Source organism: Pseudophryne corroboree, chromosome 1, assembly GCF_028390025.1.
Source record: "Pseudophryne corroboree isolate aPseCor3 chromosome 1, aPseCor3.hap2, whole genome shotgun sequence".
NCBI classification, from domain to species: domain Eukaryota; kingdom Metazoa; phylum Chordata; class Amphibia; order Anura; family Myobatrachidae; genus Pseudophryne; species Pseudophryne corroboree.
The window spans coordinates 172,316,973-172,328,563 of record NC_086444.1 but is presented as its reverse complement, the minus strand read 5'-3'; the positions used below and the strand labels follow the sequence as shown (position 1 = coordinate 172,328,563).

Here is an 11,591-nt window from a genome sequence, read left to right as displayed (position 1 = left end):
CAGACCTTCCCTGTACAGGCTGCCGCTGACAGCGCACTTCATTTGTGTATTTCATCTTTAGCATTTGATGAATAACTGCCCAGATGATCACATGGTTGCCATAAATCATAAGAATTAAAGTGACATTTCTAATTTCCTGACAAAGTGATGGCGTTTTTCTACCTTTATGTATTTTGGGAGACATTGGGTTTTATAGTGTAGGGAGTGTACATGTTCACATGGCACTGGACACACCTACAAAGCATTATCTACACCTTCTCAACTTCTCCCAATAGGTATTTGAATATAGAGAGAGCGCTACCAATTATAAATGTATAATTTTAATAGATTTAAATGACCACAATTGGTACATAGACACATCTAAATATGTATAAAAAATACAAACAAGTATATTTACATAAAAAGTCCCGTATAAGAGTCACTGGTTTAAACCCACAATGGAATTGAACATAATAGTCCAAATTAGTAAAGGCTGTATATACTATAGTTTTAAAAGATATATATATATATATATATATATATATATATATATATATATTAATGAGATATACATGTTTTTTCCTTTGTTTTGATTTTGATTCTTAGAAGAAAGCTTTATGCCATTTGAACAAAGCAACCACTGCCAGATGGTTTTACTATTAATGAGTACATCTGTGGTTTAATTAGTAATTTGGTTTGATTGGACACTTGTTATTTAAATACTTGCCATTATGAACAACTGAGAAGCTTTCTGAGGAAACTGCACGATACTTTAGCGGAGAAACGAGTCAATGCGGTCCCGTTATTGTGTCCACGTTACGCTGAATCCCACCAGGATAATTTAGGGTTGTGCCTATCCACTCTTTGCTGAATTTCCATCATGGAGCTCCGCTACGGTAATCTGTGAGCTACGGCCACAGGATCTCCTGATTTACGCTGAGCAACCTCTCCACATAGTGAGCCATCCTCCACAAAGGCTGCTAGCCAAGTAAACTATACGAAGTGGCTACGGGCTGCCAAGCTGTCTCTGAAGCCCTAGTATGGAGATCGCTACAGCAGCCGCTGCACTGAGTTTTTACCCGCTATACGGAGCCGTCACCCGCTATACTCTTTCCTCTCCCGCAGGCGGCCATCCAATTACTCGGCTGATCTATACATCAAACAGTGCTGTAGACACAGCTTAAGCAGACAAGCCACTCTGATCGGTGAGTTCAAGGGGCCAGCATAAGCACAATAGCTTCAATCTCATTCTAAAGGATATATATACAGCCTTCTACTAAATTGGACCATTATGTTCAATTCCATGGTGGGTTTAAACCAGTGACTCTTATACAGGACTTTTTGTTTATATATATATATATATATATATATATATATTTTTTTTTTCTCTCTCTATATTCAAATACTTTTTGTTTCTTGAATAATTGCAGATTATTTGTTTGGGAGCTGCTTAAATGTACAGTTACTGATAAACCCTTTTTTATATTGATTAATCCATTTTGTAATGATAAATTGCGCCCGATTGCTCTATCTAAATATCTGTATAGAGCCACTTAATATAGTCTCCCAATAGGCCCTGGATCATTTTCAGCTCCAGGACCATGTGGACGTTAATCCGGCCCTGAATGGTGGGGTGTAAAAATCCAAAACAAACACATTTGTTTGCATAGGGTGTTTTCCAAAATGCTTTTATTCAGAGGGTAAATTTAACTTTGTTTCACCTTCTCCACTGGTTAATTTATAACTTCTATTTTGCTGCACATACCTTCCTGATTCCATTTTCTATTTCTCTATTGTGTAAGCCTTATATTATAAAACTTGCTAATGATAACTAGTTGAAGTGTCAGATTAAAAGGAAAAACCCTCAAAATATGCAAGATTAATTGTGAATATCTACAAAGGACAGCTCTTCTGATAAGATATATAAAATATAACTCATATTAGCATGCATTACTAACCATAAATGCCATATATGAAATGCTCGGGGACCAGGAGCATTTCAGATATGATTTTTTTTGGAATACTTTATTGTGGGAGCCCGGGATGAGTCCGACAGGTAATGGGAGGAACCCAGGTATCTGCAGGGGGTGGGAGGTCTGGGGGGGGGATGTGTGGGGGGAGTCCAGTGGTGTCTGCGAAGGGGTCCTGCAAGGTTCACAGCAGATCTGTGAGGGGATCCGGTGGCATCCTGCTTGCATTGCTGGGAGTATGTCGGGGTGGAAGAGCAGTTCCCGGTGAGGGAATGACTGCAAAGTCACTCCCTCACTGGCAATCATTGCTTTTCAGAATAATTCAGTTTCTAGAATTCCACATTTGGGAGACCTGACCTGTATATACTTAAAATCAGCAGGACACGGCTGTGTCCTGATGTAGAGGCAGAAGCCTTGAAACGTTGATAATACACCTTGATGTTGCAGTAAAACCATGTCCCGTAAGTACAGTTTTTTTGTTTTTTTTTGGATGATTGGAGGCTGCCTATTTATTCATTCTTGGGCCACACAGGGACCATGGGACCCATCCTCCACCCAAAAAAGAACTGACTGTGCAATTCAGACTAATCTATGGAGCCCCTGCTTCCTCCTCCCCCTTATGGTTATCTCACCTCCCGCAAGCTCCCAACACGCTAATTCCATATGTTCCTGGGCAGGGAAGTTAGGGTAAACCCCGCCCCACTGAGGGAAGGGGCAGGTTCCTCAGGCAGTGTGGCCCACCCTGCTCCCTTTGCTGAGTCAGTCATCTGACTTTGCATCAAAATGGTAGTGTGGTGGTCCATGGAAAACTCTTTGCTGATCTGGCCAGCAGTTGGCTCCTTAGTCCCCAGGGGCCCTGGTGCAATACACCTGTTGCACCAATGTTAGTTCCACCTCTGAGTTGATAAAGGTAACCCCAGGAAAGGGCACCCCTTGCTTAACCAAGTTCAAGCACGCATTCAGTCAGTCAGCATCAGGTTCATACACGGCTGCAGCCAGTGACCAGTCAACAAAATAACCTTTGTAATAACTAGCCACACGTGTGTAAAGTGGAAAGTAATAGAGCAGAGAGAGCTTTATTTCCTACCAGCAGTACATTATAAAGTGATACAAATTAACATATCGTGTCGTCGATTCCTGACACGAAGCTTAATCCTATTGGCTAATAAAACTTCTATCTTATAAGTAATATGTTTGCCAACGTCTATATTTTTATATGTGCTCTTAAGTGGAATAACTGGGGTTTTTTGCTAACCTCGAAACCTACATATGTCTGGTTAGGTTTTTACACCTGCTGCACCGCAAACTGACAAATACCCTTTGAAGCTCACATGTCTAGCTGCTGACATTATATTTCTGCTAGGAAATTACCGTAAAATATATCTTAGATAAAGGTCATAACTTCACAATATGGGTTCAAACAAAGTGCAGTGTCTGTACTTTTTCCTGTGTCAGCTCTAAGCTGAAAAAAATTTGAAACAGCTTGTCAATTATAAATGGAGTCTTATGAACAAATATGGCTTCCATCTTTATCAACTTCCCCTCTTTGTTTCTAATTTTTACTTTTAATTTACCCTTCCTTTACCTGGTCATTGATTCTATAGGGACACCTACTTTCACAACTGGTGTACCATAAGGGCACTCCAGGCATGGGCTAGTCCATTCAACATCCCTATGCTCGGGCAGAACCAATGTTCCCTATTTTCTTATCCCTAACCACAAAAGAAAGTTCATAAAGGAGAAGCATTTTCTGAAGATGAGATCGTGATAATGTTCATAGTCCTTGCTCAATAGTCCTTGAAAGTCTTTTTGACTCAATATTGTGACAGCAATGGTTCTTTAGATCACATCATCATAACAGCAGGGACAGCTTCTGAGTATTTTGTATGGCAGCTTTCTCAGTAGTGTGATGTGGAGTTATATTATAGCTCTTCCAATAAGTTTCATATAAATTGGTTGCAGTTTAGCAGTTTCAGCAATGCTTTAGGTAGAAAAACATTTTAGTGTCAGTATCCACATAATAAGCCTTAAAATATGCAATTAATAGCAAAACAAGTCCCTTAGCAACAATAGATAATATTTCTGAAAAGCAATTGGTTGTATAGTGTTTATAAAACCAAGAAAAGAAAGAATCTGGAAATACACTGGTATAATTATGATTAGTAGCGAACTGATTTTTTAACTGTATTACTTCATTCATCTTTTCATCAATAATATTTCTGGGCTAGTATAATTTATTAAATAAGTACAACATTTTACTCCATACATGGTCTGCAAAGTGACATACTAGCCTGCAGATACAGTAAACAATTGGTGACAACTGTTTATATTGGTCCTGTTTTACATTTAATGACTAGCATCTTTTATGCCTATTTGTCTTTACCTGGGTAATTGTTGACATCCTATGTGTATTCCCTTTTGCTCTGTTATTTTTGGCATAGTTACTGATCATTGCACTATTACTTGACTTCTCATATAAGTAAGGGTCAATTATTACTGTTAATATAAGAATAACCATGCTAAATTGTTTTTGTATATTTTGATTATGTATCGTGATTGGATAATACTTCCTTTGTTACTTTCTTGCAATGAGATGTGTCTATTCACGAGTTTCTTTCACTCAACGTGACTTAAGTGGTGGTAGTCAACAGAACTTAAAACGGTCCTTTGAATCTGGGTTCAAGAGACTTTCTCTTTCTTAGTGACCACCCAATCACCTTGCTTTAGTTCATTTGAGTCTTGGGAACAGTTGGTATCTGGAATAGAATCAAAAACTTTGCCGTGCAATTTGGTTAGTTGCTGTTATATATGCATTACATAATAAGTTAAGTCACCATGCTCATGTTGCAGTTGCTGTGGAAAATAACATACTGTCCTAGCAACAATACCAAAATAAGATTTCATATGGTATTAACCCATGCTTTTCACTTGAAGTATTTGTGAGAACAAAGCAATGGGTAAACATTTTAACCATGTTTTGCCTGTTTCTGTAACTTATTTTTATAGCTTTAGTTTTAAGGTAATAAGTTTTTCTACATGTCTACTACTTTGCCTATAGGGAGTGTAAAAGGCCTGAGTAACACCCAGATATGACAGAATTTTGCCTAATACTTCTCCTGTGAAATGGGTACATTTGTTGCTTTCAATAACTTAAGGTACTCCATATTTACATATTACTTCTTGCATTAACTTTTTTTTCAACTGTTTTGGCGTTTGCTGCCCTGCAAGGCCAAACCTTGACCCAATTTGAAAATAGATCTTTGCACACAAGTACATTTTCATACCCAGAACATTTAGGTAACTGGATAAGGTCTATTTGTAATTGCTGAAAGGGGTAGCAGGTTTGCGGGGTACTTTGTGCTGGTACCTTCACAACCTTTCCTGGGTTATGTAAAGCACAAGCTACACACCCTGCAACATAAGCCTGTGCTGCCTGTGTGAAACCTGGTGCCACCCAATGCTGGTTCAGAATCCTCACCATTGCATCTTTTGATTGGTGAGTTTTTTTATGCAATATTTGTGCTAAGACTGGGTAAATTGAGCGTGGTAAACAGAGACGGTTTCCCACCCTCCAACTGTCACCGTGTATTCGCCCACCTAATTTTTTCCAATATTTTTTTCTCCTTGCCTAAGGCCTGTGCTTGTAATTTGCACAATAACTGTAAGTCTAATGACTCTGGTGTGACAGTTAACATCACCTGAGTGTCTTGCAGAGGCTGGACTGCTGCAGCTTTTGCCGCCTGATCAGCTAGAGCATTTCCTCTGACCTCTGCAGTATCCTCTTTAGTGTGCGCTTTGACCTTTATGACTGCTAATTTCTTTGGCAATTGAAAGGCAGCAAATAATGCCCTAATACAGTCTGCATGTTTTATTGGTTTTCCTGAAGAACCTATAAAATCTCTGCTCTTCCAGATAACTGCATAGTCATGGGCAATACCAAAGCAGTACCTTGAGTCTGTGTAAACGTTAACTGTTTGACCTTCAGTATAAATACAGGCTGCTATCAGTGCCCTAAGTTCTGCCTCCTGGGCTGAACTACCTGATGGCAAGGGTTCCTGTATTAAGATGTCTGTTTCTGTGGTAACTGCAAAACCTGTATGCGGTTCCCCATCCACATAGTACCTGGAGCCATCCACAAATAAATGTAAATGTGCATTTAGTAGAGGATGTTCCTGTATGTCTGGTAGACTTGTGGCTTCAAGGGTCATTATCTCTATACAATCATGTTCTTGATCGTGTGTAGAAATTGAAAAATTTGATTGGTTTTCTGTGCCTGTCATTTCATCATCACTCGCACCATTCCTGCCTGTCATTTCATCATCGCTCGCACCATTCCCCTCTTTTGAAACCAGCGGCAATAATGTAGCTGGGTTCAAAGAAGTACAACGTTTGATAGTGACATTGGATGGTGTAAGCAATGCTACTTCATATTTGGTTAGTCTAGCAGCAGATAAATGTTTAGTCTGCGCTTGGTTAAGAATTTCAGTGACTGAGTGAGGCACCTGTACAGTTAAGGGATGACCCAGAACAATATCAGCGGCCTTGTCTAACAGTAGCGCTGCTGCTGCTACTGACTTGACACATGTTGGTGCTGCCCGTATGACTGGGTCTAACTGTACTGAGTAATACGCTAGGGGTCGCTGTTTGTCACCATGTACCTGCGTTAATATTCCTTGCGCATGGCCTGAAATTTCACAACAAAACAAATTGAAAGGCCTTGCATAATCAGGAAGTCCTAATGCTGGTGCTGATATGTCTGGTTTTAACTGACAAAAAGCATCTAGCTGTTCTTGTGTCATGAGTAATGCACCTTGGGGGTCATTCCGAGTTGTTCGCTCGTTATTTTTTTCTCGCAACGGAGCGATTAGTCGCTAATGCGCATGCGCAATGTCCGCAGTGCGACTGCGCCAAGTAAATTTGCTATGCAGTTAGATATTTTACTCACTGCATTACGAGGTTTTTTCTTCGTTCTGGTGATCGTAATGTGATTGACAGGAAGTGGGTGTTTCTGGGCGGAAACTGGCCGTTTTATGGGTGTGTGCGAAAAAACGCTACAGTTTCTGGGAAAAACGCGGGAGTGGCTGGAGAAACGGAGGAGTGTCTGGGCGAACGCTGGGTGTGTTTGTGACGTCAAACCAGGAACGAAACTGACTGAACTGATCGCAGATGCCGAGTAAGTCTGGAGCTACTCAAAAACTGCTAAGAAGTGTCTATTCGCAATTCTGCTAATCTTTCGTTCGCAATTTTGATAAGCTAAGATTCACTCCCAGTAGGCGGCAGCTTAGCGTGTGCAAAGCTGCTAAAAGCAGCTTGCGAGCGAACAACTCGGAATGACCCCCCCCCCTTGTGCATTTTTTCCCTTTAGGGCATCATATAACACTTGTAGTTTCTGTGATGCACCTACAATCCACTCTTTGCAATAAGTGATTAGTCCTAAAAGGATATGAGTTGTTTACATGTTTGAGGAGGTTTAATTTCTGAAATAATTTTCCTCCTTTTTGTAGTGATGTGCTTACTATAAGCAGAAATGCAGTGTACTTTGTTTTGTGCATATTATAACTTATTTCTATGTACCCTACATTTCTTTTTTTATATAGGAATAGCAATAAGGGTTGACATTTGGGTTCTATTTAAAAATACCTTACACTTGTTGTTCTTTTGATGGCATCATATAAAACTTAGTTTTCTGTGATGCCCTTGGAATGTTTTTTGTACAATAGGTGATTAATTCTAGAAATGACTTAAGCTGTTGTAAGGTGCGTCATAGAGATATTTCTAAAATAAACCTCCCTCCTTTACTGTTACTGTATATGCCAAGGATCAACAGTGATGCAATGTTAATGTATGTTCACCTAACATCTTTCAGAGGTATCATTTATGCATTGTTACAGTTTACAGTTACAATCTTGATTTTATACCATGTAAATGTAATTGTATCATGAGGGCAGACTTTTATCTTAGGGGTATGGACTATAACTACAGTTTTGCCCACTTCTTATACTTAGTTTACCTCATCACTTGGCCCCACCCCTTGTAATAGTTACCCAAACACTTCCTGATTCTCTGACATTTCATTACACACTATAACTGGAACAGTAACGAGCTGTACATTAAAGAAAATATTTTCTTACATCTGTAACATGTTTCTAATTATCTACCTATGAACTGTTACTCTTTTAGACACAGATATTAATTTTACTGTGGAGATTTGTTTAATGCAAATACATGTTTATATTTGTAGTCTTATGACAGCCCTTTGCTATTGGCTGGGGCAATATTTATTTGGCCACAACACATTTTATTATACTTATTCAAAACTTTATATTAAGAGAATACTATTTCACACACACAAATAAAACACTGAGAGTGAGCCAGCACTCTCCCAACTCCGAACAGGGGTTAGCTGGAGTTTAATGATAAACCATTAGAACTTACATAATACATTATATCACACACTTTTATTGAAGTCTACAAGTCATTTGTAGCCACTGATTCAATACATATTTACCAATGTAATTTACAGACTATATATTTTGCTATTCTGTGGCACAAAATGACAGAAAAGTGCAAACACACTGATTACAATTCATGAATAATCTCTTTACACAATTTGATAAGCATGCAGTTTCAGAGACAAAAGCAGCCTGAAACTGAGACTTTTGGACCCCAGTTTTACCTAATGACGGACCAGACCAGCCCACATGGGAAGGCAAAGAGGAGTAAATAATAGATTACTTCACCAGCTGGATTTATGTTTGCATTTCCATGCCACCTGAGTCCAATTGTCCATCACTAAGCAGGATCCAGAAAACTCATAACCCTTTTTGGATTCTATTTCTAGGTTTAAATTTTCTTACATGTCTAATGAACTCCATAAATTGTTGTTTAACATCAGGGAGTTCTGTAACTGTTGTTATGTTAACAGTTCTGAATTTGTTTATGGCTTGTACCATGTTGTGGTTCTGCGCCGCTCTGCCTGCGCTGTGTTACCATCAGCAGCTGCTACAGCAGGTGTGATTGAATCCTGTGTACATACCGGATACAATCCATAGGGGACTGATCCCTTGGGTACAGTATATGCTGGAGGTGCAGATGCCAGACTAGAGACCACACATCCAGTTTGTTTAGGATGCACTCCTGGTCTTTTGACATTACATGCTGTGCACTCTTTAGTTTGCCAATGTATAAGTTTAGGGCATCCACATCTCCAAGTATATTTTGTAGGTTTCTTATTTTTAAGTAATGGCAACCATTCACTGATAGATTTTTTTTAAACCTAACGGATTTCCTAACATTTGGTCCTTCACAGGGTTTACATTTGTAAGACCAGGGTGTCTGACAAACTGGACATATTGTGTAATCTGGTGGGTTACAATGTCCACATGCCCAGTAAGGATGCCCTTTGGTTTTCTTGGGACCTCTACGTTTCATTGTTTCCTGTCTTGATGTGTCTGCATCATCCCAGTCATCCAAATTTATTAGGGACAGTTGTTCCTGAATTTGGTCTACCTCTTCTAACTCTTTTTCATACTGAAGTAACTCAGCCGTGTCAATCCACAACTCAAGCCTACGCTCCAGTTTATTATCCTTCACATATCTCCCATAGGTTACTCTAATCTGTTTCAACCTATCCGGGTCCAGAGTGCCATCAGTAGTCACTCCTGCCCGTTGAAACAACCGTCTCATACCCTTCAAGCATTGCTCACCATGTACATTCTTCATAATGTCTATGGCACTCTGAGGTGCTTCATCCGAAGGATAAGTATTTGTATTTCCCATACTTATGGCCAGTAAGTATTCAACAAAATCTGGGAAATATCAGTAACCTGGATCTAACGGATCCTCAGAGATATAACTGTGAGGAAAATTGCCTGGAACAGAGGTGATTTGTAACCAATTTTTACCTATGTCACTATCCTTTGGAATGAAATGACATCCCATCAATATGAACACATCATCTGGGTTTTCTCTATTTTCCCAAACCCCTTCTTCTGCAGAGTACACTACTGCTTTTGAAACAAATGGATGTCTCTACCCTAACTTATGTATGATAGCTATGCAGACACAATCCTGACAGGACATTTAACTTGCATTCATTGCTCGCACTAGTCTGTGGTTACAGATCACGGAAGAGAGAGAAAAAAAGTATTAAACGACTTTCGTTCTTGATTTTTTTTCTTAACTCTGTACGCTATAATTTTTAAAGCAACAGGAAGTGCTTTATGGTACTAACAAGGTATGCAAGTCAGGTGCAATGATATTCTATCGTGACTGTAACTTAGACTCGTATATTATGTACAATATATTGTTCTGAACCTTCCAATTCAGACAGTATATCTGACCAATCCTTTCCAATATTTCTTACTTTAAGAATAAAATGACAACCTATTGGTACAAAAATGTTAAACCCCTCTTCCCACGGTTCAGAGAATAAGGGTGATTCTCCTGGACTACAAATATAATGTAAATAAAATTTCTGATTGTGGTGTGTCTTTACTAAGAGTACTACACACTTACCAAGGGGACATGTTTGTTTCATAACTCTGAGTTCTTTCTAACATACGTTCTAATTCTCTTTATAAGACAAACAAGACAGTGGTTGCAGCAATGTCCAGTTTACCAACCCGTCAGTTGATTATGTATACACACTCTAAATACTCAGGATAAATTCACGCTCCCATTCATTGATTCATACACCTTTGTAACATATATAAGCACATATAGGCAAGAGAATAGAAGGAAAATAAGAAAATCAACCTGTTTACTGAGTGAACTTTGTGCGTACGATCCCGATCCCTGTCTTGCAGCAGAACAGATTGGACAGAAAACGGGAATGAGAATCTACAGAGAAATATCTCTACGTACCATGCATGGGTTTTGAGTCTCAGTCCAGGAACCGTCCGCCCAGTCTTCCGCTGTTCAACAGGTGATGTGGGATCTCGGATTCGGAACCTCCATATGATAAAGGTAAACCCATGAAAGGGCACCCCTTGCTAAACCAAGTTCAAGCACGCATTCAGTCAGTCAGCATCAGGTTCATACATGGCTGCAGCCAGTGACCAGTCAACAAAATAACCTTTGTAATAACTAGCCACACATGTGTAAAGTGGAAAGTAATAGAGCAGAGAGAGCTTTATTTCCTACCAGCAGTACATTATAAAGTGATACAAATTAACATATCGTGTCGTCGATTCCTGACACGAAGCTTAATCCTATTGGCTAATAAAACTTCTATCTTATACGTAATATGTTTGCCAACGTCTATATTTTTATATGTGCTCTTAAGTGGAATAACTGGGGGTTTTTGCTAACCTCGAAACCTACATATGTCTGGTAAGGTTTTTACACCTGCTGTACCGCAAACTGACAAATACCCTTTGAAGCTCACATGTCTAGCTGCTGACATTATATTTCTGCTAGGAAATTACCGTAAAATATATCTTAGATAAAGGTCATAACTTCACAATATGGGTTCAAACAAAGTGCAGTGTCTGTACTTTTTCCTGTGTCAGCTCTAAGCTGAAAACAATTTGAAACAGCTTGTCAGATGTCAATTATAAATGGAGTCTTATGAACAAATATGGCTTCCATCTTTATCAGAGTCAAGCATAAAAAACATTATATGCAGTGTTAAGCAATATA

At 39.1% G+C, this 11,591-nt stretch overlaps 1 protein-coding gene across 1 annotated transcript in view; it reads left to right on the top strand.

The window, feature by feature from the left end:
• The first annotated feature begins 739 nt into the window (after nucleotides 1-739).
• LOC135059260 (baculoviral IAP repeat-containing protein 1-like) overlaps nucleotides 740-11,591 on the top strand; it is a 160,592-nt gene continuing 149,740 nt past the window's right edge. Inside the window, exon 1 of the mRNA XM_063963893.1 lies at nucleotides 740-1,184. The gene's annotated coding sequence lies outside the window, so the exon portion shown is untranslated. The remainder of the gene's footprint in view (nucleotides 1,185-11,591) is intronic.